Genomic DNA, 27,898 nt, shown 5'->3' with positions numbered 1-27,898 from the left:
CGTCATGTTATTTGAGAACTAAAAATATTGAGTAGGTATCACCCATCCAAAAATGTTCTAGCCTTTAGTGACCCAGCATGTTTTCCATTTTCTTCTTTTCCTTTTAAGTGAAGATATTTTCTGATCACCCCATTTCTGGATAGTGGCATTGGAGTTCCAGGAAGAATCTTATCTTATTCAGTAGGCACATGATGAGGAGTGCTGGTATGTCACTTACCTTCAAAAGTATATGAGCCCAAATTATATTCCCATCTCTGCGAATGTTTCCCTAGTAAGATGCGATGACCTCAATGACCCTGAACCCTTTCTTCAAGCCCAGGGTCCTCTGCATTCTCCATTGCGCTGTGCTAGAAAATTCCTCAGCCTTCTGTGACCCACAGCAATTGGAAGGGCATCATGTGTACACTTCTCTTCTGTAACTGCACAGGAGTAATAGCCCCTTACAGCACCACTGGCATTCCTGTTTCCCATTCAGCATTGTCTCCTTCCAGAAGAGCCACATTCAAACTCTGTGCTGGATTCAGCTTTCAAACATTCACGAAAGGGTGCAGGGCAGCCAACGTACTACTGAAGCTGCAACACCAGTTTGATGATACATAATTCATTACACAGCACTGGGGCCATGTTTTGCTTTGACTGAAGTGCCAGTGACTCAGAGATGAGTTTTTCTTTCTTTCTTTTTTTTCTTCCCCTTATTTTAAAGGCATAAAGTATTGTGGATATAACATTTTCTGGCCAGGCTGTAACTATAGCTTCCCCACCAGCTGTTGCCAACATGATAGTGGAACTCTGCAATAATATTAGGGGTGTGTGGGAAATCTATGGCCAATTTAGTCACTCAGGCAGTGCTCAAAACCTCTGGGTGATGGCTGCCATGGGAGATAACTTGCCATAGATGAGCTGCCTGGAACTTTGCAAAGTGCATGCTTCCACACCTCCTGGGATGGTCCAGAGCTGTGCCTGCACTCACAGGTGAGAAGGCAGTAGGCAACACAGATGCCAGGAGCCACAGATTTTTGGTTTTCAGTATAATGACTGATTTGACGGCTCTTTTACTTATTTTTTAAAGGTCATTTGGATACTGTGCTCTCAGAATGTCACAACCAAATACTCCTTTCATCTGGTAGAAAGCCATTCTTGGCTCTATTGTGTCAAGGCACCCTTGTCTGTTTTGCCACAGAGAAGTGAAAAAGTAGAATACCTAATACCTTTCTTTTAAAAAACGTGGGGGGCTTAACACCTAAGCAGGAGCGTGACCTAGGCAATAGAACTTTGATTCTCAGGGGTAACAGGGGACAGCCAATGTGGAGCTGTTATGTTATCCATGGTTTTTGGCATTACATTTGCCCATGGGAACACCTGGAGTTTATGTAAACTAACCTGTGTTGCCTGGTCAGAAAGAAGATTGGCCATCTAATCATCAAGACAAATCCGTTCAATACAGCCACTAACTAGCAAAAGACAAAAATCACAGATTTTCAGTCCTTGAGATCAGACATTTGGATTATCTAAAATCCTTACACAGCATTGATTCTATTGTTTGTTTCACATGACAGGGAATTGCAGAACTTTAGAGCAGGATGGGACTTGTGAAGGATTAAAACTAACAGCTCATATTTGTTTACCCCCTTAGAGTTCTCAAATCGCTCTAGAGCATTCCTTCCTTCCTTCTTTAAGACATACAAATCAGTACTTACCCACCTGCAATAGTAAAGGAGACAGGCATGTCCTCCTCTCAGGAAGCATGATTTAAGGCAAAAGCCAAACAAGTAACGACGATCAGTGTGATGGACAGTGTGTTTGGGGAGGTACGTGGGGCTATGGGGGCACATGACAGGCACGCTTCACACATCCGGGGGCAGAGCTGGTGTGAGAGTGGAATCGCAGGGGAAGGGCACTCCTGGCAAAGGGAGCTGAGTGGGGCTCCTTGCGTCTCTCCCCACAGAATTTCCTCAGCGTCAGGCGGAGGTGGGTGTGAGTAGTGAGAGAAGTCAGCAGCTTCTCTAAGGAGCTGCTTTAAAGTGCTCTCCTTCTGTGTCCGGGGGAGAAGGAAAGCTGGAGGAAATGGCCGCCGTGGGGTTTTGCTCATGCCTCGGTGGCTCTGGGCTGATCCCCGACAGCAAAGGAAGGAAGGACTTCCCTTTAGAGGCAAGCGCACCCCAGGCTGCTCCATCCCCCAGGGTTGAAATCAGGCAGTAGGAATGCCCGTCCTGTGACTCAAGGAGGAGGGCTCTGTCTTCCCTTGACCCGTCCCCTTATCTATTCAGTTGCATGCCACCCTCAGAAGCCTGGACCACTGGACCTGACATTTGAGCCCTCGTCTGGTGGCCGTCTGTCTGCTCCAGCTGCCCCGTATGCCGTGAGGGAACACACCCCATGGATGTTTTGGAGGGGAGGTTAGACCCACTCTTGACAGAGGATCCATTTTTAATATTAGAGGGAGTTTTCCTCCAAAAAAGTGTCCACTTCTAATTTAACAATTTTTAGCCAATGCTTTATGCTGACACTAGGTATTTTATGGAAGTGAATTTATGCTGTTTGTAGAGTCTAACTCTACGTAGAAATTGCTGCTTCAAAATCTTCTCTTAGACTCTCCATGTTCCTGAATATGACTCCCACAGCACTCGGTACAGAAGCAGGGCCACCTGCTCTGCAGCAGGGGATGGGGTAGGGGATACCGAGGATTGGAGAGGAAACCCTAGCAAGAGAGTCTTCCCCCCAAATTGTCCCTACAACAGACAGCATGAGCACAAAGGCCCAAGAGAGCATGACCACTGATGGAAATGGGATTTGGTCTTGCATGGATGACGCTAATTGTAGGAAAAGGAGAGAGACCAAGCCCGGGCCCTACCAGGGAGAGCAAGTTATGTCATTGATGAAAAGGACAACAGAAAGGCAGTCAGCATATATTCAATACTAAGGGGATACGACTGATTCTATTCATGTTTTGGGGAGATCTCTTCTCATATGAGCCATGCAAATATAAGGAGGGTTTTAATTCCCACTTTACAGATGAAAAAGTGAGGATGGGTGTGGGGGGAAAGTGTCCAGCCAGGATCACAGAACTAAGGAGTGACGGGTGCAGGATAAAATCAGGTTTTCTTATTCCCAGGCCACAGCTAGCATTCCATCAGCTTCACACACTTAAAGCCAAACCAACGGTATCACTTCTAATTCATAAACCTTTAATAACATATTTTAAAAGTGCTTTATAAAGAACACCAGTTCCTCAACTGTTAATAATGGTTATATCCTATAATAAAATGGTACAAATTGTTTCCCCTTTGGGGACAGTGCTATCCTTTTCTTGTTTATTTAAGGGAAAAATAGGTTAGCTACTTTTCACTCTTTTTCTACATTGACTAAGTACATTTTTTCTTTAATGTTAAAACACTTACAGTAATATACTAGACTACAGAGTATTAGATAAAATCCAAGACTGAAACTTGATCTTTTTCTCTTTTTGAAGTTTGATCATAAAAGTAACTTATAGTAAAGAGTTAATAGACATTCCTTTTTGGAGTAACTTTATTTTGTTGAGGAAAAATCAGTTAAATTTAAAATTCTGTGGAGAAAATTCACTTATTATGGAAAGAAGAAATCTGCTGAACCACCCAAAAATAACTCAGGCGGTGAACATTCCCCAGCCTGCCTACACTATTGATACATTTTGTTTACTACTTTGATTCCATCTGCCAGATATACCTGGTTTCAGATGGGGTGGTGTTTGCTAGCTGAATTAATGAAGAATACAGAATCTTTAGAAAAAATACCACATTTGTTGCACTATTTAGCTGAGGTTATCTTATATATCAATGTGTCTTTAATGTTGCTTTCAATTATAAAATACATAATTAAGTATGTGAATTAAGGCAGAACTCTTAGCACAGATCAATCCCATATGGCCTGACCTGATCGGATGAAACAAAATATGACTTTTTGAGGATGATTTTTTTTTATAAGCTAAACAAAATTCAAGGGCAACAAGCTTGGTTTTGATGAATGCAAAATAATTTGCTAGTGAATGGTTTAGGCTAGACATTTATTCTGCTATCCACAATAGACACAATTATTATTGTTATCCACAATAAGAAATAGCTAATACTTTTGATTGCTTTTTCAGTTTTTAAGAGCTTTTCCCATGCAAAATCTCTGTGAAGCCTTTAGGTGTTGCCTTAATCCTCTCAGGAGACACACACCTGATTAGACAATGTCTTTGCTGGAAGGGAATGAGGACTGGGCTTAGCACTGGGTATACTGAGTTCAAATCTGAGCTGTACAGTTGAAGAGATTAGGGGTGTGATGAGTTCATGTATTTCTGTCTGTAAATTGGAGATGATAATACCTATCTCATAGGATCATGGCCAGAGTTAATTTGGCTAAATATATACAATATTTCTGGCATATTTTACTCACTCTAAGAGTGACCCAAGAAAATGTTCATAGAGTAGGGGGGCCTGATGCCGAAAGCTCAGCTTCTTTCTGCACCAGTGCCAAATCAAATCTTGGGAACAGAGTTTTGGGTGAAGTAGAAAAGCAGAGCTTTATTACTTTGTTAAGCAAAGGGGGACACAGGGGGCTCCTGCCTCGAAAAACTATGTGTCCCAACCAGGGAAGATATGATGAGGAGTTTTATAGCAGTAGTTCAAGGGCGGAGTTGCTAACAAATGAGGGTGTGTGTAGGGTCTCAGGTCGTCGGTCTGCTAATACTGATGAGCTTTTCTGGTCCCTTTAATCTTGTCTCACATGGTTTCTTGGCTGCTCCTCCCTTGATTAGCAACAGTTCAGAGCTGCCCTTTGGAACTCAGGGAAGGTCATGGAGGCTGGAGTCTTGCCTACCACAGACGGGGGACAAAAAATGCTTCCATGCCCAGGAGCTCCACAGGGTCCTCCCCAGTTTCAGGCTGAGCCTTTAAGGGCAGCAACCAATTGGGAAGTGATTATCTTCAATTTGGCAAATGTAAATACTCTGTATTTATGCAGTTGTGGGTGTGGGTGGGGGAGGCCCTGGGGCTGGGGCTCCTGATCCCAAAGAGTTACAACAGAGTAATAGGATCACCTTTATACAAATTTTCATTTCTTTTGGATAGTGCCACAGCTGCAGATCAGATAAATCATTTTAGTGGCACCATTTTGGACATTTTGATCAAAAAGGATGTAAGTTTGAGGTGAGCAACCTTGATTCGTGGAGTTTACATAGAACCCATAGGGGTGGGAGCAACCTGTACTTGATGGGAGAGAGCGCTGAGATTCAGAGCATAATGTGGAAGAGGATCATGAAGCAGTTGGTAACCTTAAAAATGTGTAACATCTCACATGACATGGCTGATGCCAAGACTGAAGTTGAATGCTTCAAAGGCAGGAAAAATTATCTCCCTTTGCTCCTCACCCACCGAGTGTGGGAATCAGCAATTAGAGCAGGAAGAATTGGGAGTTAAAATCTTATTTACACTTACTTTCAACAAGTAACAATATGCATACTAATATGACTGTGAATGTGTATTAGATCATGCCAACAGCGGAAGCTGAGACAGACAAAGGGGAGGCAAGCCTGAGAGGCCATCGCCAGGAGAAGAATGGAGTGCGGTGCTCATGTCACCTGTAGACAAAGGGCAGAAGAATGTCCTTGTGTGCAGCAGTTCTAAAACTTTGAGGTACTTAGGAAACACCTGCGTCCCAGCCCAGATCTTGAGTGCTAGAATCTTCCTATCTTGCCAACCTGACAAGGTTGCTAAGGCTGCTGAGAGAATCCATTGTGGGAGCAGATGTAAAACATTGTGTTAACTGTAATACTCCACAAACATAAGCCTTTAGTACTTTGCCTCTTTGGGATCAAGCAAAATAAACTGAATCATCAGGAAAGAAAGTGTGTGGAAATGGGGAACTGCTCCTGGATTGATTCATTTATCTCTTTCTTTACTGATTTACTTTTTCTTCAGTAAATATTTCCTGAGTGCCTACTTGTTGGTTTGCAAACGGGGCCCTGTAGAGGACAAGGATAGACTGAAGGAAGAGGCGTCACTCCGGATGGGTACATGGTGGGTTTAATAAGCAAAGGAGCTTACACACTTGGCCGTTTTGGGAAAACTGTAAGGCAAGTACACCTTCTCACCCTGTGCCAGAATCCTAAGTTTATAGAGAGGCCTTAACTGGGTTCCATCCCATGTACTTCTGGAACTACACCTGACCTCTCAAGGCTGCGTCCTTGAACACGGTTCCCACTGTGGGAACGATGGGCGGAATTTACCCTCTGAGGACAGGGAGGGAGTGAGGAGATTCACTGCCTGGGACCAGCTGGCATGTCAGCTGGACATTACGTCCTGTGGATGACCTCCCACAGTACTCGGGGCCTGTCACAATTCTTGGTGCTGGAAACACAGTAGTGAAGAAAAGAGACCAAGTTACTGCCCTCGTGGACTTGCATTTTAGCAGAGGGGGCAACCCGTAAACCAGCAGGAACGTGCGTGGTGTCAGTCAGGGAGGAGGATACAGAAGATACTCCCCAGGGATGGCGAGCAGAGACCTAACAGAAGGGAGAATGGGCCGTGCAGATTCACAGGCACAGCACAGCCAAGTCCCTGGGGCAGGACTGTCCTTGGCTTGTTTGAGGGTCAGCAAGATAGCCCACACAAGTAGCAGGAGGGGTTGTGGGAGCTGAGGCTGGAGTTCGGGGGCTTGGTCAAGGGAGGGGCCTACCAGTGCTGGTAGCTGGTAGTGCTCTGGACTGGAAGTGAGGAAGAGCTCTGTGATCTAATTACATTATAAGAGGCTCCTTCTGGCTTCTGGGGGACAGCAGAAGCAGAGAGGTCAGCGAGGCTCCCCCGACAGCGCCCTGGGTCAGCCTGATGGGGTTGGAAGTAGGTCAGGTCGAGCCCTTTGCTTTTTCTGTCTCTGCCATGTTTCTCTCCCTTTCCCTTCTCTCTCCCAATCTGTCCTCGAATATAAAATGGAATAATATCCCTGAAGCAGCAATGCAGGGAAGACGAAGAAAATCACTCCCGCAAAGCATGAGGAGCTGGTGCTCAGAAGAAAATCTGTATAAATACTGGCTCTAATTATAACATTAATATGGCTGGGATCATGAAGGCAGAGACAACCGACATATGGCAAAAGTTGCAGGCCCCAGAACTGCAGATGAGAGCTGCCTTCTGAACAAGAAAGAGAAAGCAGGTTGCCTAGGGAAACAAGGCCCCTGCAAAGCCTGTACCCAGCAAGTCCCTTCCTCCCTGCAGGGTACCAGCTCCCCGAGAAGGTGAGCCTGGCAAGCCTCCTGGGGGGATGGTGCAGACTGGGTGGAATTCTGAAAACTCTATCCCTATTCACTGATGCACCACACACTTGAATCAGAATCACCCCTCTGGCCCTGACACCCAATTAAATCTTGGAGACAGAGTTTGGGGTGAAGTAGAAAAGAATGGCTTTTTTGCTTTACCAGGCAAAGGGAGCCACAGAGGGTTACTGCCTTCGAAACTATGTGTCCCAACCTGGAGGGTGTAGTGAAGAGTTTTGTAGTCATGGTTCAGAGAGGGCGTGGTCAGCTCGTGGACATTCTTCTGACTGGTTGGTGGGATGGTAAGTAGGAGTCGGCATCACCAACCTTCTGTTTCCAAACAGTGTGGGATCACGTGCCTGTGGGCAACATACAGTTAACTTCTCCCACCTGGAGGGGGTTTCAGTATCTGCAAAACAGCTCAAAGATATTGTTGTGTGTATTCCTTGAGGGAGAACCAGGACCCTGCCCCAAGGCTGCACTACTGTTCCTTTTGAACTGTCCTCCCATGTCTGCATTCCCCTCTTCCCTAATTAGCAACTGAACCTGCTCCTTGGAACTCAGGGAAGGTCATGGAGACTGAATGAAGCCTATTTCCTATAATCAAGAAATGGGGGACACAGAAAGGCTTTTGTGCCCAGGAGCCCACAGGGCCCTGCTCAGTATCACACTCTACGCCAAGCCCTGTGATTGGTAAGGTGGATGAATAAGACATGATCTCCCCTCAAGGCTCGTGGAGGCACTTGAGAGCGAAGGCACAGGGACCCCGTGTAATGTGATGGGTGGGCATGAGTCTGTGCTGTGGCAGCACCCAGGGGAAGGTCAGCTCAGAAGGGGAAGTCCCAGGGGGATGGGGGCATGGCCAGCGTGGGGCACACATGGGGCTGCGTTAGGGAAGGGGCAGCTCTGAATCAAGCCTCCTTTTCCTCCTCTTACATCTCCTCTGGGTCAGGGTCCCACGGTGGGTGGGCACTGTGAGGTGATGGAGAGCAGGAGGCACAGAGTCAGAGCCCGGCCTTAGAGGCCCTTCGCTGCCACCCAGACTGTGGCTTCCCCAACCTCCCAGGTCACTGAGTTTTTCCTGATCTTAACACTACATCTCAGCAGGAGCGGCCTCTCCATTCCTCTCTAAAGCCGCATAGCCTCCCGTTATCCAGGGCTCTGTAAAACCTTAGGAGACCTCTTCCTGGACAGGCCTGCAGCTTGGGAGCTGCCCACACCCCCAACCCAAAGGACCTGGTAGCCATGATGGAGGGTGCAGGGCCGGGGTTCACTACTAAGGCTCTACTTGGGGGTTATTCTCCTTAGAGACTCTTCTCATCTCTTGATCCTGGTTTGTTATCCAGACCAAAGACCTGTGCCAGAGAAATAAAGGTTTACATTTAAGCAATTAAATATCATTTTGGGTCTTTCAAGATAGAAACTTATTTTTAAGTTATCCTGTTCAAGGTTGAAAAGGTGGGATGAAATTAGAACCGTCATGCACTTCTTTGGAAGGGAATAAAAATCTCAGGATTTTTTGGAAAGCAGTTGGAATGTGTGTGTGTGTGTATGTGTGTGTGTGTGTGTGTGCATTTTGAGAATTACATACTTTAAGAAGGTAATTCCACTTCAAGTGACCAATAACAAAGGAATATTTGTGCTTGCAAATTTGTGTGCAGTCAGATGCAAAGACACTCAGTGGTGTGTAGGATGAAATGATGGAGCTGCCCATGTCTGAAAATAGAGGAATAATTAAACATGCCAGGGCACATTCTCAGCAGAGCAGAATATTTATATTGTATCTTAAGTAGTTGGTGGAAGTTTGAGAACTGGCTAAAATGTCATGGGGAAGAAAACACAAATGGCAAAACCTTTGAGATGATGTACCTGCAGAAAAGATACTGATACTGAGCAAGACCCTGTGGGGCTCCTGGGCACAAAGCCAGACCAGCTGGAACCAGAAGGTTGAAGATGCCGACTCCCACTTACCTCCCCACCAACCAATCAGAAGAATACCCATGAGCTGATCACGCCCTCTCTGAACCATTGCTCTAAAACTCCTCACTACCATCTTCAGGTTGGGACACACAGTTTCGAGGGCAGGAGCCCATTGTGTCCCTCTTTTACCTCGCAAAGCAATAAAGCTATCCTTTTCTACTTCACCCAAATCTCTGTTTCTGAAAATTAATTCAGTGTTGGGGTATAGAGGCTGGATTTGGCTTCAGTACCACAACGTTAATAAAGTTGTTTTAGGATTGTAAGACTGACTCTATGCCATTTCCATTCTCTTCTTTGTATTTTTCTCAAGTTTTAAATTTCTTACAATGAGATTATAGTATTAACAAGTCATTTTAAAAGGCATTGTGGAAAAAATTGGAATGAATCTCCACAGAGCTTGCAGGGCCAATCTTGGGGGGGTGGTGGGGTTGGAGATCTGGGAGTGGATGGGGGAGGCCCATCTGGCTCTTCCATACCTGTGGCCCTGAGGCTCCAATTGGTGGCCAGTGAGCAGGCTCATCTAGTCCTTCAATGGGCATTTATGGAGAACGACTCTGTCCAGTAATTCGTTGTGCCTGGTCAATCCTGTCTAAAATTAAGGCCTGTTAACAGGACATGTGCCACGCCCACCTTGATCACTTTGGCCAGGAAATAACATCTCACCTTCACTTTACCTATTCACCTGGCTTACTTTCTTGAAAGCCAGAGACACCTCTCGGGAACTCTGCTTCTGGAGGGCCGCTCACACCCCATACACTGTGAAAAGTCTCACTCACCGACCTGTCCACCCTCCCCTCCATCCCCACCACAACACGCACACGCACACACACACACACACACACACACACACGGACATCCTGAGTTGAAGGGCACTCTGGCTAAGCTCCCTCAACCATCAGCTGCTGTTTATTTCTTTGCCTCCTCTTTTGGCTCCTGGGAGGATGTTTCAGCAGACTTTTTAGAGAAAGAGAGAAAAAATACAATAGCTCATCAATGACCCTTAGCCAGGCTGGCTGTGAGAGAACAGAGGCAGGGACAATTGTGAATCTTCCCACTGCACAATTTTCTAGAGAAAGTGTTCTTTGTTCCCTCTCCTTTTATTTCTCTGGAGCATGGAGAAGGTTACTGTTACCTGCCTTCAGGGGAGAAGTTTTAGGCTCAGCTTGTCTCCAGCTGAGAAGTGACTGTCCCCTGGAAAATAACTGCCATAAAGACATTGAAATAGTAAGGACAGCTCATACATGTGAATGCTTTTGAGTATGGAAATTGTATCTGTACCCTGGACTCACTCAATCTTCAATCATCCTTTGAATGGTTGGCACTAGCATTACTTCTAGAAAACGGGGGCTTTGGTAAGTGAAGTGATTGGATGAAGGTCTGAGTTCTATAAAGACTTAGGTTAATACCAAGGGTCAAATTTTTACCAAATGCATTTTCCCCGAGACCTTCTCAGCCTAATCCTGTGACTTTCCCGTGAGAATTTCATTATAGTCTATTTTTATGTCAGTTTGTAAACTTACCTACAGAGAGATACACTCCTTATCTCTTCCACTCTTCATAGGTGCTCCCACTGTCTTGCCCAATCTTGCCCAACTGAGCCTTGGTCTGTGATCACCATTTTCTCATCCAAACAAAGTTGCTATGGCCCTACAAGAAGACATTGCTTTTGAGTGTGAATCAGGTGCATGTATCCGAAGACATTCCTCTGGTGCCCTGGATGGGATTTTCTTTTTCACTCACAAAGTGAGGGGAAAGTGGTGATATTGCTTACCAAGTTTTTATTTTAGGGCACTTCCAGCACAGACACATGTACACACACACACAGAGTGTCTCTGTTTCAGTATTCTTTCTTCAAAACATTTGAGGTGACCTGATAAGAATTTATAGCAGAAAAAAAAGTAAAATTCTATAAGCAAAGCCTTGGAAAATACAAAGTGGAAAGGGAATCTAGCACATAAATATTCAAACTGTTAACCCCATACAATCATTTCTGTTGAACTGCAACTTTAGTTCTGAGCTTACTCTCAGCCAAACTAAAAATAGGAAATATATCCATTATATTAATCACATTCTGTCTAATGATGATGGCTATTTACTGAATGCATGCTACAAGCAAGGTTCTGTTCTGAGCACTTCACAGGTCCTAACTCACTCGATCCTCAATGATACCTTGTATGATGACACTGTTAGTGATGCCACTGTACACTTGAGAACTTGGGGCAGAGAGAGGTAGGGACCTGTTCTAGGACACACAACAAGGATCCTGGTGGTATCCCAACTCATACCCTCAGATACCAAGGATGAACCCTTATTTCTGAGCAAAACTTTATAAAGAGAGCAACAAAAATGCAACTTATACAGGAAAAACTGCACATTTTCTGGCATAGGAAATTGAAGAAAAATTCTAACTTGCTTCTTTATGCAGAGCAAATGAAATCTCACTGTCACCTCCCTGGCATTACTGGTTCCGCTTAGTGTCCTTGACTGAGAGGGGAGGACATATTCATTTTAAATAATTTTATTCTGTGGGCAAAATTTGACACACGTGCTCATTTCAAATATTGTTAGATATGAAGGCTAAAGTACAAACTCACCAGGAACATATAGACTTTTTACAAATTTTAACAAATTACAAAATGATCCCATTCCCTAAATTGGAATGTGGTGTCCAAAGTCTTTAGAAAGACAGATGGAGCAGAAGGGTTTTTGAAAGGAGAAGAAGGACCCTGTTTCCAGCCCATGTATTGCACATATGTGACACTGCTGCCCAGATGTCTGTGCCTCAGAGTGAAAAACTCTGTATTAAAATCGAACATTACACCTTACCTGTCACAGTCATAAGTGGAATCTACCACACTGCCCTAAAAGGAAGTGTTTCAGGCAAATCAAATTTCTAAACTACTCACCATCTGCTTTGGCTAAGAGAAAGTCAAGAATACTTACTTCTTGGGAGGTGTGGCACCAACCCAGCTATCAGTAAGTACTGAGAGTTGGATTTTAACTCTGAACTCTCCATATAATCCAGACAGCTCCTGGATGGTCCCTCTCAAATATTTCCAATAGGCATTTTCAAATATACAATATTTTTCTGTGTTTAGGAGCATTTGCAATGAGATATTAATAGTCATCCTTAGAAATGGAAAAGCTGCTTATTTTGTTATAAAGTAGAATTACTAATGTACTCTATGTGCAGAATTTCCTATACTCAACTCCTGAACCAGCCAGCAAGGCATTAGTATCAGCTGCATGTTCACGGCCTTTTGTGAAGGACCTTTTCCCCAACACGAAAGAGGACAAGCCAGCCTTCTTCTCCGGGTACAGCTTAGCTTCCTGCACGCACTCAGCTGATGGCTGCCATCTTGATTGAGCATATGAGGTCTCTGTGGGGACTCAAACCATGGCCTCAATTCCTCTGCATTTCCATTGAGGCCTGACATTCTACAGCCAACAACCCCACTGCTGCTTCTTTCTCTGTGTTTAAAAAGAATTACAGAACAGAAGGACAAGCTACCAAATGGGAGAAAATATTTGCAAAATTAAAAGATAACCTATCAAATAGAAGAAGATATTTGAAAATCATATATTCAGTAAAGGGTTAATATCCAAAATATATAAAGAACTCATACAATTCAACAACGAAAAAGAACAAACAACCTGATTAAAAAATGGGCAGAGGATCTGAATAGACAGTTTTCCAAAGAAGACTTACAGATGGGCAACAGTCACATGAAAAGATGTTCAATATCACTAATTATTAGGGAAAACCAAATCAAAACTACAATGAAATATCACCTCATGATCGTTAGAATGGCTACTATCAAAACGTCAAGAAATAGCAAGTGTTGGAGAGGGTGTGGAAAAAAGGGAGCCCTCATACCCTGTTGGTGGGAATATAAATTGGTGTAGCCACTATGGAGAACAGTATGGAGATTCTTCAAAAAATTAAGAGTAGAACTACCATATGATCAAGCTATTCTACTTCTGGGTATTTATCCAAAGAACACAAAAGCACTAATTTGAAAAGTTATATGTACCCCTATGTTCGTCTTAGAATTATTTACAATAGCCAAGATATGGAAACAATGTAAGTGTCCACTGATGGATGAGTGGATAAAAAAGCTGTGGTGTGTATGTGTGTGTGTGTGTGTGTGTGTGTGTGTATTCACAATGGAATATTAGCCTAAAAAAAAGATGAAATCTTGCCATTTGTGATGACATAGATTAAACTTGAGTGTATTATGCTAAGTGAAATAAGTCAGATGGAGAAAGACAAATACCATATGATTTCACTCATATGTGGAATATAAAATAAACAAACCAAACCAAATTAAAAAAAAAAAAAAACATAGGTACAGAGAACAGATTAGAGGTTATCAGAGAGAAGGTAGAGTGGGTAGAAGGTAGAATGAGTAAAAGGGGTCAACTGTATGGTGACAGATAAAAGCTAAACTTTCGGTGGTGAGCATGCTGTAGTGTATACAGAAGCCAAATATAACATTGTACACGTGAAACTTATATAATGCTATAAAGCAGTGTTACCTCAATTTGAAAAAAAATTACATAAGATACTATAACAAAGCACTATATTTCAACACAGAAATAATAGACATTAACTTTTGGCTCATATTATTTTAATTACAAATAGAATTTTACAATTAAGTTGAATTAATTTGTATATGTCAAATAAGTCTCCCATTTGTTGCCCTCCCTCCCAGAAACAAGTTCTATTACAGATTTATGGATCTCTTCATATCATGTTTCAGACTTCTTCACATCTTTTTTTTTTGTCATTAAAAACAGTAGTAACACTTTGCCTGTTTTTAGATTTTGCACACCTGGAATCATACTGGATGCATCACTCTGCTATTATAAAAAGTACTTCTTCTCGATAACAACTTACAGTTAGTCATGAATTGTGAATTAAAGCACTGCTGCTTTTTAGATATTGGTTATATCCTATATTGAACATATCATCCAGTATCCTACTAAACTCCATATTTCAATTCATACTGTTTGTAAATTATATTGGACTTTCTATGTAGAAAATAATTTAATCTGTGAATTATTATAATTTTGTCTCTTCTAATAGCTCCTAGTTCCTTTTCTTGTGTTATTGCATTGGCTATGACTACTGAATAATAGTGACGATACCAGAGCTTTCTTTAGCTCTTGATTTAAATGAGAATGCTTTCAAAATTTTGTCAATATGTGTAAGATTTGATATGTATTTTGAGTTGTTATGCTTTATCAGATTAAGGAGATTCTCTTCTACTCCTAGATTACTCTCAATACTTCTTTAAATAAATTATTTTTCCCCAAATGGTTTTACTTCTTCTATAATATGACCATATTGCTTTTATCATTTAATCTCTAAAAGCACAACGGTGGAAATTCTTATGTTGAATGATAATTGTATTCCTAGGATAAAAACTTCTTGGTTAAGAAATAAAATGTTTGTATACACTGCTTAATCAGTTCAGGCTGCTATAACACAAATACAATAGACTGGGTGATTTAAACAACAAAAATTTATTTCTCACAGTTCTGAAGGCTGGAAGCCCAAGATCAAAGCATCTGCAAATTTTGTGTCTAGTAAGGACTCACTTTCTGATTTGCAGATGGTCGTCTTCTTGTATTCTCACATGGTAGAAAGCATAGAAAGAAAAAGAGAGAGATCCCTTGTCTCCTTAATTTTTAATAAGGGAATTAACTCACTCATGAGCTCTACCCTCATGACCTAATACTTCCCAAAGGTATGTGCTGTAAGAGTAATATACAAAGGGATAGGTAGACAGATAGACATGAGAAATTTCACATTTCTCTCCATTCTTCCCAAATACTACATTTTGGAAAACTTTGGTGCTTTTTCCTAAATTCCTTTCCCTTTTGTCTAACAGCATCTGTTACATTCTTAACAGATGTGATCTCACATATTCTTTAGGTTTTAAGTACCAGATCTAGACTGATGACCCCAATTATTGTCTACAGTTATAATCATAAAGCCAACTACCTCCTTGATATTTTAGCTTGGGTGTCTTACAGATATCTCAAACTTTAAATGTCTAAATTAGAATTCATGATCCCACACCCTCATCCCAATCCTGCATATGCAAGGCTTTCCCATCTTAGTAAATGACTTCATCAGTTAGCTAGTTTCTCAAGATAGAAACCTAGGAGTGATATTTGTTTCCTGCCTTTTTCTCATTTCTAAGCCATGAGAACTATCAACAAGTCCTGAAGAATCTTCCCCAAAAATATGTCTTAAATTAGTCCACTATTCTCTATTTTCTCTGACACCACTGAAACTGACAATATTAGTAGACATTCCCATTATAATCAGAAGATAGGTAAGAAACCATCTGTTCCCCAAATCATATTACATCATTGTCAATTTCTTGTCAAGCAACACACATTAAAAATAAATAAGAAATATTACTTTTTACTATCCAAGAGGCAAAATTATTTCTTGCAGAGGCTTAGGGAAATAACTTTAAAAAAACTATTTTAAGTATTATGAAATTATTAAAGTAAATAAAAAAATACATACAGAAACCAGTGGCTTTCCTCAAAACTACTTGGAAAACATGATGAAAAATTTAAAAGATGCTTTCATGAGAGTAGCAAAATTTTGCAATGTTTCACATATATACAATCTCAATTATGTATATAATACCTTGATGCCTTGTATATGGTAGATTTCAATAAACATGTGCTTGATTGAAAAAATAAAGGAATAAATGAATGATATCATTATTATAAAATCAACTTAACCCCCATGCTAGTCCAGTGGGGATTTTAAAACATGTTAATGGCTATATTCACAATATTTCACCATGAAGGTTTGGATGTTTTTGTTATTTAAATTTTTTTGATCATTTGGTAACATTTCAATAAAAATTTATGTGCAATAAAATATTCTTTGGTATTTTGTATTGTTATTTAGGTTGATTCCTGGGACCCAAATTACTGGCTCAGAAAGGAGGGAAATATTTTAAGGATTTTTGATACAGTCATGCTACTCCTGTCCCATTGCCCATGCAGAACAGGCCACTCCTTCCTTGTCCCATTTGTGTTCATCTAAGGCTGCTATGACCACGGTCATCAGCAAATACCTGGAAACAGAGAGAAGATAAGCAACAGCGTTGGCCAAAATGACTCCATTTCCTTTTCCTGGACCACTTCAAGCATGGACTATGTCCCACAACTGGTAAAAACCCAAGAACCCTTAATATGGTGAGTTACAGAATATAAAGAGCTCAGGCAGAAATGCACGCTCATTGGCAGTTTGTGGACTAGAAAATGGCTGGTTTGTTGTGTGCATCCCTGGACCATCTATCATGTGAAATACTCTTCATCATTCCTTTGTGTGGAAAAGGTAAATATAAACCCCCTCCCTCCTTTTTTAAAAAAAAATTGATTACAATCTGATTAATCAAAACATGGCCTTGAATAAGTTATCATTAAACATCTCCATCATTTTCCATTCTGGCAAATTACAATTACTTTGGAGCATAAAAGAATGTCCAGATCCCACCTGAGGCCAAGTAAATCAGAATTGCTGGAGGCGAGGCCTGGATGGCACTGCTGTTTAAAGTTCTCCAGGTGATTGGCATTATCTACCAGGGTTGAGTGTGCCCACGACCTGCCATAGATTGTTAGCTGAGCATCAAGTGTGATTGTTCATCAAATGCCTTGCTCATTAAGGGAGCCAGCCTCCTTGGCTGGCTGGGATTACCAAAGAAGGCTGCCTGGTGGTGGTGTGACTTGACTTCAAACTTGAAAGACATTTAAATTGGACTAGATATGGGAGAGACATTATACATAACAGGCAAAAGGAATGGCATGAACAAAAGTAGGTCAGAGAGATAAGAGCAGATGTTGCTCTAGGCGGGAGGCTGGGAAAGGGATGACTTCAAACTAAGTGACCTGAGAAAAAAATGAGAAAAGTCAGTGTGGGGCACAACTTCACTGGAAACATGGAGTTTTCAAACTGGTGGTCCATGGCCCCCACCAGACCTGTAAGCATGTTTGTTTATCTCACATAATCATTTTTCATTTGAGGCAACATTTAAAAATTGAGAGTTTTCACATTAAAACGTACAATCTGCCAACATTGGGCCCGGGTTTCCACATGGCATGATTGGCTGGAGCTCTTTGCTTTAGGTGGGCAGGCATTCTCCCTTCCCCTCCCTACCCACCTCTGACATGCTCCAGTGACTGTACCACTTGCCTGCTCTTGGAAGCAACTGTGTCTCTCACTGGTCGCTCTTGACACAGCCTGTGCTGGAAGAGGTGGAATGATGCAGGAAAAGGAGTACTGAACAGCACGTTCCCATCCAATGACCTTGGACAACTTCCCTTACCTTCTACTCTTCAATATGGCCATGAGAACACTGAGATTCTTTGACTCCAACTGGAGTTGCGTCAATCCCACCAGTAACTTGCATTCATGTAGCAAACAGGTGAGCCCCAAAGGGCATGGGCAGCAGAGGTCAGAGGGAGAACCACAGAGAGAGAGCAACAGGCCCTTAGACACTAGTTTTTCACTGTAAAAAAAGAAAAAAGGCTTTGGGTAAATGTACAGCTGCATAAATTCATCCTTTAGCCTCTACCAGGACTGAAGGAACTACCGATCTCACCCAACTACACTGCACAAAAATAATCAACCATCTCCTCAGGATCCTGTAGTTGACTCGAAGGCATGAGACTGCAAAGAGTTTAAGTGGACCACATATTCTGAAATGAACCCATGTGTCACATCTGCCTGGGCACCAACAGTCTCTGATGCCCCCCTTCTGTACCCCATAGTACTTGAAATTTGAAGCTGTCAGGAGCTCAGTAGAGCAACTATGGGTTTTTCCGGCTTCCTGGCAGGAGCCCACAGAATTACAACCATGCGTGATTTTGTAAAGCAAAGAAGCAGACAAATCATTAGCAAGATTAACTACCACAAGTTCCCTAAAAATAAATATAGTCAATGATGAGCACCTACCAAAGTTCTTTGTGAAGGCACAAGAAAGATTGGATAACCCAACCGGTACTTTATCAGGAAGAAAGGTCAAGTGGAAAAGTGCTGCCAGCTGAAGTCAAGTTTCATTATCCTTGCTTCGTGCTAGGATTCTCAAACATGAGGTCTAGAGATCTGCAGTTCTAGAAAATTCCCAGGTGGTGTTGATGCTGCTTATCCAAGAATTACACTTTGAGGAGCATTGCTCTGCACAATGTTTAATTCAAAACCAAACCAAACCCTGCACGGCAAGGAACCTGGTGGATCTCAGCCCATAGTGGGCGTATAATTGTGCTGTGTCCCCTCAGTCTGTTTGGTGCTTCCAGCCACAAACAGTTAAAAGTCACGAACATGGCTCTCTCAAGGAATCTTTGAAATTCAGGCAAGAAGATGCAGCAATTATTAGCTTTTGCTTATATCGTTCTCTTCACCTGCAAGTCCAAATCTATCTATCATGCATATCTCAAATGAAACAATGTTTTGTCAAGGGAAGACTTCCTAAGATGTTACTTCTTTCATTGGAAGATTTTCCAATCCTCCTATTGGAAAAAATCTTTCCATCCCTGAACTTCCACAGTCTGCACCTGTAGTTCTCAACGTCCATCTCTTTCTATCTTGGATTCTTGGTATCTGTGTACATACATTATACACACTATATCTGCCACCTTTTGCACCCTAAAAGATGCTGTGAAATCAAGTCTGAGATGGTAACCAGCATACATCTTCTGCAAAAGCACCAAACAACCTGGACTGAGCACTGACATCACACACTCAAAAACACAGAGACACACAGACACACACACACACACATCCATCTAATGAAAAAAACATACTTTCCCAAAGAACCACATCCCAACAGACAATCTGAGAAAAGGTAGTTGGAAGCTTAAAGTACAAAGCTATTTTTGGAGGAATGTGAATCTCAAAATGGAGGAAATCTTTAATTTTCTCCTCTGCTACTGCATCACAACTCTCTTTATGGCTCCTACATATATTTTTGTACCTATATGAGGCTTGAAGCATGAGTGTGTGTGTGTGTGTGTGTGTGTGTACCCTCTTGACTGTGTGTTCCTCTCTTTGGCTGTAAGTTCTGTTTTGTATTATGTTCATCTGCATGAAGTCTGTTTGATGTGATTCTTACAGATGGCATGAAAGGGTATTATTGAAATGATGTTTCTAATAGTCTGGACACCTTCCAGCACATAGAATCATAGTACCAAATTCTTTAATCTAATTAATTTTGCAGATTATTTAGCTGATTGATAAGTTGGGGTAGAAAGAACTTCTCTAGACCAGGGAGCCAAAAATGGCACATGCCTTAAGTATCTCACCTCCTGCCACTTTCAGAAGTTACCATAAATTAATTCTGATGATATATTTCCTGAAATGTACTGGAATTATCAACTGCAGAAATCTTATTGGAAAATGTATCCATCATCTCTAGTATGCATATTATGAACCCCATCCTGTGTAACCACTGCATTTCTTTTTCTCTTTTCATGCCTTTTTAAGTAAAAAATTTGCAAATTTCAGGGACAGACATTTACAATGAAACATTTTTATTAGCAGTTCCAATTTCATATTCGATTCGTGCCTCAATTAACTAATGCACAGCCATACAGCCCATTTAATAAATATAACTGATTATTAGACTTACCTGCATACTATTACAAACAACTCACTACTTACTCTGTTTTGCGAATCAAGACTGTTGACTACAAGGGAATAAAAGGGAAACACGTGGATAATGACCAGGTTGATTGCTGGACAAACTACTCCAATTTTGTGCCAAATTGAGATATGTCTGTAATAGCACCTTCAGAACACAGAGGAATCTACTCCAGTTACAAGACACTCTTTCCTTTGTATTATCTGGGGAGCTCCTCCAGCTTAGAACTACTTCTCATACACCTTGTAACCTCAGTCCTTTACACCTAACAGGCACTTAATATGTGTTTGTAGGGATGAATACAAAACTCATACTTCTCCTAACCTTCTACTTAGTACTTATGAAAATAAAAATGATGTAATCTTAAGTGTCTCATAATCTCATAGAATTTGAATCCTGACATTATTTTGTTTATTTAGTTATTTAGCCAGTAGTTTATCAAATTTGTTTTGTGGGCTCTCAAAATGTTTGGATAGAGAAAAGTCCAAATATGTCTGTTACTAGAGGAAAAAAAAATTTTTTCAAACCATGGAAATGTTTTTTTTTTTGCAATATGCGGGCCTCTCACTGTTGTGGTCTCTCCCATTGCAGAGCACAGGCTCCGGACACGCAGGCTCAGTGGCCATGGCTCACAGGCCCAGCCGCTCCATGGCATGTGGGATCCTCCCAGACCGGGGCATGAAACCGTGTCCCCTGCATTGGCAGATGGACTCTCAACCACTGCTCCACCAGGGAAGCCCCAAACCATGGAAATCTTAACGTACTCAGATATCTTAGATTATCCAGATAGTGCCATATTTGCTAAATTCAAAAAGAATTCTCAAGCAAGACAAGGAATTTCTCTACTCAAAATGTGTTATCAAGACTCAATTACATTACAGAATGCATTCCATCCCAAAAATATAGCTGACAGCATTTTTTAGGCAAATCCCTCATTTTTGCACCAAAGCCAATCAATTTTCATTATCAACTATTTTAAGAGCAATTACCTTTTAATATGATTGCAAAATTATTCTCAAAGCTGAAGTTAATGTTGTCTGGTTTAAACATTTGATTTCCGTGTATGATTATTTAACTAATAACTGTAAAGGCATAGGATAACAAACAAAAACTGGATAAAAATGGATGAAAAAGAGTTATCAAAAGCGACTTTTCTTTAGTTTTAGTTCCCCATACACAACCATATTAACAGCATTGATGATGTAGAGATACAAACACTATGAAATGTTTCATTGAAGCTTTATTTGTCTTATAACTTCAACTCCCGTTTTAGTGTTTTGAACAATGAATTCTAAAACTAACCCTCCATGACGGATATCATTCAAATGGCAGAAGCTTATTGGGTAGTTAAAAGGATAAAATCAAGTAGTCATTCTACTAATCCCTTTACAAGGAAACAGCTTTCTGCATAAAAAGTGGAACTTATGTGGCCATTAGCAGATGCTACATCAAGCGACCAAAAATATACACATTTAAATTCTTAAGCACAATCTATGAACACTACACAGATGGTTTCCAAGAAACTGTACCTAAATTGATTACGATAAAAATGATCTGCTGCAATTGTTTCTGTCAAAAGGGAGAACAGAATTTGTCCCAATGTGTCGCTCTGCCCACTCATGCGGAGAAGCCAGCTGCTGGGACAGATGTTGCTCTAAGCACTTTATTTTAGGGTCATTAAAATGGTTACAGGGGTTAGTCATTCACTGTTTTATAAATCGTGCTTACTAGCTGAGCTCAACAGATGCTGGAAAACTTCTCTATAGTTGATCAGAAACAAAGTTTCTCATCAGATCCCATCTACCTTGTGTTTATATGCAGAAATTAGGAACAAATGGGAATGCATAGTTAAACAAAGAAGTACATACATATCGTGGTGCATTTGATCCAGGAAGACATCTTTACCCAGCTCTAGTAAGAATACTGATGCTCCCCTCATAGTCTCTTCAGGCTGGCAATGCAAAGCTCCCTCGAAGGCGTGTATGCATTCATTTTATTTAAGAAATTTAGGGACCTATATTACTATTGTATGCTTGCATTTTTAAAAATCAACCCAGGTCTGTGTCATTGTCCTTAGCAAGTTGTCCCACAGAATTTGTCCAACAGTAATACAGATCACTGTCATCCTCCTGAGAACACTCTTCTTTAGAAGACTGTTTCTAAGCCTTTCTGAGAATGTTGTTTTGACTTTCTTCATTAGAGTTAATAATATTCCCATTGAGCTCTGATTTTACATCATGATGTATTGAGATGACACCTAATATATCAACAAAACCCCAGGAATATCAGCAGAACCCATATGAAATAATGGGCATGCATACAATTCTGGGAAGATATTCATGTATAACTCTATGTGATCCATGTTGATGGTGGTTTAAACTATTACTATGACTGTACTGTGGGAATCTAGGTTACAGAATTGTTAAACAATACTGACAGAAATTCACAGTGATCGAAGGAAACAACAAACTCTTGTTATACAGGAAATTCAGAAATTCCAAGAAGACAACTTGCTCAAGACCAAAGGCCATAGAAGGAGAGGAGATGAAAGTAGGAAAGGGGAGACCCCAAGGACAAGGCTGTGAACTATTCCAGAGGGGAGGGTGTCCTAAAATAGATGGAGCTGGGAGTACTGTGAAATTAATCTCATTTTCACAAAAAGAGAGACAGGCAGTGACTTCAGCTACTTAAAAATACTCCAGGCTCTTAAAGAGTTGAGATAAAGAAATCAATGTAAAGAAATAACAAGTCTAGCTTTAGAGTGGAGGCAGGTTAGTAGTTTGTGGAGCCTAAAGCTTATACATGTAATTGGGGTTTAAAAAAACCAGAATATAATTTTTAAAAAAGCACTTCATGGAGAGTCCATAGGTGTTTCCCATCCATCATGGCTGTGTTTAAGTATTATTTAGGTACCAAAGGAAAAAAAAAGTTGCGGGTAATCGCCAGAATTGACATTTCATGATCAAAGAGTTTTAGAGGTGGATTTGTCCCTTATTTGGTACCTGGTTCAAACTTCTGATTTTATAGAAAAAAGAAATCTAAGTACAGAGAAGCCAAATCCAATAGTTTACCACCTCTTAAGTCTTGAGATAGTATAACCCACCCCCACAACAATGTATTTTGTTGGAATGAGGTTGCCACCATTCAGGAACTTTGTCTTAACCTTGCATTTGCTCTAAATTTTGCCCTACTATTATCTGTCTTGTCCACATTTCTCAGCAACATATTTAGACCCTACAGGCAATTTATTACAAATACTACATGTTGGAGTTGGTGACACATAGATGAAATCTTTCTCCTATGCACCTACTTTCTATTCCCATAAAAGATCAACATTTTCCCATTTTGTAAACTCTGAGAAGGTTGAAATAGTATTAAATAAGCCTTATTTTATAAGAGGAAAATAACAACAACAACAACAACAAAAAGAAGCCCAAATATACAGTATCAAATATACAGTCTTTGTTATTATGACACTGGGAGACTGTTTCCTTCCACTGCTTGTTTTTTGTTTCCCTAGTTCTAAGTTGTTTTTTTTTTATTTTTTATTTTTTTCCAGTGCATTATAATCCTATTGAATCATGGACTTTTCACACAGTTGATCTGGTTCTTCACAGTTTACACTGAAACTTCGTATACAGTAAATCACTGTACTTGCACAATACTTTAAAAATAAATTTAGAGGTGGAATATGTTAAAACCCTTGGTAAAAGTTAATATTTTAAGGGAAATATTCTTTAAATATTTTCCTCTTTCTGGTATTATTTGGGCATGCAGGACTGAATTTAAACTCTTTGACCTTGAATTCCTTTGTACAATATAGAAGCTGGATTTACTATGGAGTAATTCCAGCTTGAATTGAGAAGTTATTATTACGGTCTTTTTTAGAAGATGCAACTTTCATATGATAGAATATCTCAAGTAAACTTTTAGATAGGGGACATATGCTGAGCTATTTCCTAAACAGTAGTAAAGTAGCATTAAAAATGTATGGAAATACGTCATTAGTGAAATTAAAATCTGTGATCAATATTATGTCTTTGAGTTACAAGCTCCCATTCATAACTACCTTAGAAGTGGCCATTCCTTTCTCTGAGCATAAATTTGCATAACAAGTATATGTCACTTATGTGTGTCCCATGTCCTCCACTGAATTCTGAATTCCCTAAAGTCAGGACCTGAACTTTACTTATCTCTGTATCTCCTATAGATAGAACAAGCAGTTTGTCTTACCCAGTAGGTGATCAATCAATAATGAATATAGGGTAAGCAAAAGATATAATTGCAGCTTTTACTTCAGAGAAAACCATAGGGCCATGATGAAAAAGATCATGGAAACAAATTGACATACAGAGGTAACATATGGCAATCAAGTTCAGCTTAATTGTGTGACCCATATTCCAGGAAATATGGTGGTATAAGGACATGCATTTAGACAGTTCATACTCTGAAACTGGGTAAAACAAACATAAAAAGTATGCAGTCTAATTCATCAGTCAGTGTGCTACAGAGGCATTTCTTAAATGCAAATTCTCAAAAAAAGTGGCCTGACTATTCAGAATTGGGTGAACAAAAAAATAGTTGAGGAGTGTCCCGCAATAGTCATGCCCTCCCTCCTCTCACACCAGGAAGGGAATACTCTCTCAACCTAGTAATGTTGGAACTTAATGCAGTAATTATTTTAAAGAAATTATTTTAAAATTCTAATATAAATGTTTTAATTGATCTGAATTTTATGTTGAAAACCGATTGGAATAGATCAAGAGCTGGTTCAATAAGACCATGTAGGAAGGTGTTGTAGCAAAAGATGTTGATGATTTGGTCTAGGCTTATGGTAGTGGATATTGGAGAGATTTGGAGGACGTGCTGATAGAACTTAGTGATGGATTAGACATGGGTAGGATGAAGGAGTTGCTGATGATACATTGGCTGGAGGAATGGAAGGCATGGAAATACTGTTTTTTTGGGGGCAGAGAAGACCAGAGGGAAGGAGATGAGGAACAAGATCAAAAATGGAGTTCTCTGCACGTAAATTTTGAAATGTATATGAGACTGCCCAAGTGGATATACCAATGGAGAGTTGTGGTTCTGGAGTTAAGAAGAAAATTCTTGCCTGGAGGTATACATTTGGAAGTCTTCAGTCTATAAATAGTATTTTTAAAACAAGGTATGCCTTTGAATTTGCCAGGTGGTAAAAACTTGAAAACTGAAAATATATAACAAAAGATAAAGGAAATAGCAAATAATATAGAAAAATAAGAAAAAGGAAGATGAAATGATGGAAGACAAAGAAAATCACTTTTTAAATTAATTTTTCATCGGAGTATAGTTGCTTTACAATGTTGTGTTAGTTTCTGCTGTACAGCAAAGTGACTCAGCCATATGTATACATGTATCCCCTCTTTTGGGGATTTCCTTCCTATTTAGGTAACCACAGAGCATTGAGTAGAGTTCCCCATGCTATACAGTAGGTTTTCATTAGTTTCAAAAAATGGGCAGAAGACCTAAATAGACATTTATCTAAAGAAGACATACAGATGGCCAACAAACACATGAAAAGGTGCTCAACATCACTAATTATTAGAGAAATGTAAATCAAAGCAAATCACTTTTAATAATAAACATAAATAAAAGAAAAATAAACTTTTGGAAGAAAAAAGACTTTACATTTGTCAAAAAGCTAAATTCCTGAATTATAAGAGATAAACTTTCAACCAAATGACCTAGAAAATTTGAAGGTAAAGGGATGATGTTCAAACAAACTTCCCATCATGTGTTGTATGGCCAGAATCACCAGAATCAGTCATTAAGACCAGTGTCAGTTTCAGTCATCTCAGACTGCTTGTCCTGCTCTTTCATCTTTGGGAAGACTTACCTGAAATCCAGAGTTGATTCTGTTGGCTGCAACCTTGCGGTCCTTCAGCTCATTAAGATGATGGAAAGATAGTTTCTCTGCTCTTCTTTAAAGATGAGGATGATGGTCTTTAGGTGCTGGAAACATTTTTTAACCTCATGTAGAATTGATTAGTGAAGTGATTTGGAGGATCCAGCAGTTTTGGAAAAAGCAAACTATACAGAAGTTTGAATAGATTAGAGAATTTTGAAAAACCGGTTGGTCTTTATTCCTAGTATAATTACAGATTAGTTGCTTATTGTTTGTCTTGTATTTCAGGTTGGAGACAAAAAAACCCAAAAAAACCCCAAAGGAACAGGCTGTGAATTCATCAATGCTTGAAACATCTTGATCATTTGTTACTCCATGGAACTTCTTTTCTGTTCTCTTCTCATCTTTTTTCTTTTCTTTTCTTTTCTTTACTTCCTCCTTCTTTCCTTCTCACTTTCCTTCCTTCCTTCTCTCCCTCCCTCCCTCCCTCCTTCCTTCCCTCCTTCCCTCCCTCCTTCCTTCCTTCTCCCCCCCCTTTCTTTTTCTTCCTTTATCTCTCCTGTTTCATACTATGAGTTCTCTCTCTATCTCTATCTCTTTTGCTCTCTAATTTCTTGGAGTTTTGTTTAGGGGCTTTCAGATGCAACAAGAACAGAGGAAAAGCCAATTCAAATATCTAGCCTTACCGAGCTTATGAAAATTCTACTCAGCGGTCATTGCCTTATGATGTGGTAGACTTTGTTTTAGAAATCAAAACTACTGACAAAAAATGCTTAAAGTTGATGTTTTTAATAAAACAAAAATAAGAACTCCAGGGCTTCCCTGGTGGCGCAGTGGTTGAGAGCCTGCCTGCCGATGCAGGGGACATGGGTTCGTGCCCTGGTCCGGGAAGATCCCACATGCTGTGGAGCGGCTGGGCCTGTGAGCCATGGCCACTGAGCTTTCACGTCTGGAGCTTGTGCTCCACAACGGGAGAGGCCATAGTGGTGAGAGGCCCACATACCAAAAAAAAAAAAAAAAAAAAATAACTCCAAAGTTACAGTAACAAATTCACTAAAATAGGGACAAACATGTAAAGATTAGATTTACCTTACAGTCCAGTTGGGTCACATAATATTATACGTATGTGTGCTTAGTGGGGCTATCTCCTATGTTTCTTAGAAAGTTAATTATGTATTTCTTGAAGAAAGAAAATGTATTTTTATATTTCAGCATAGGGCAGGTTACAGAATTATTGTCAACATTATTTTTAAATTGCATATTATAACAAAATACATGTCTGTAGTGTCTAAACCATGTGCATTTTGTCTCAGTCACAGCCCCGTAATATACAACAACCTGGCACTGCTCCTATGCATAGCAGAGAAGAAAATGGTCTCCTTAATACATTTCTTTGTTCATGGTTATAAAATATTCTGGAATATTGGTTAGCAAACAAGCTTCTCTTTTATGGCATATTTACTTTGAAAATCTTTTAATGCAATGAAAACAGACATATGAAAATGTCTCCAACAAGATCACAGATTTCAATAATAATATGGGTGGTAGTGAATTTCCCTAGAGTCGAGTCACATAATTTTCTTATGATATTTTGAAATAAGATCATAAAGATTTTTTTTAAGTTTTAAAGTAATAAATGAATATACATATAATAAATAATGAAATAAATACAGAGAACAGAAACAGTACTGTATTCATAGCTTAAAGTAGATTTTAATTGTTTTCTAAGAAGATACAGAAAGTAATTTGGAAAATACAGTTTACCAAACCCATCACCAGAGGCTTGCCATTGTTAATATTACATTGTATGTTTTTCTACTCTCACAAACAGTATGTCAGGAGGCACATTAGCATAAGACTCAGAATGAAGCAGCCCATTTCTCTGATCCCTGAAGATCCCAGGGATTGATAACTTGAGACAGATGGCCTGTTGTAAAGGCTCCAGTTTGAGGCCAGAACCTCTATGTGGGTGAAAATCCTCCCTGCCAGACTGCATCTCACTTTCCCATGATGCGCCTGGAGTCTCTGCACTGGAGGACGTTTGATAGCAGGTACTAGGGGTTCTGGGTGGAAGACAGACATGAGCTT

Source organism: Mesoplodon densirostris, chromosome 14 (genome assembly GCF_025265405.1).
Source record: "Mesoplodon densirostris isolate mMesDen1 chromosome 14, mMesDen1 primary haplotype, whole genome shotgun sequence".
Classification (NCBI taxonomy): Eukaryota; Metazoa; Chordata; class Mammalia; order Artiodactyla; family Ziphiidae; genus Mesoplodon; species Mesoplodon densirostris.
Note: the sequence above shows the minus strand (reverse complement) of the source record.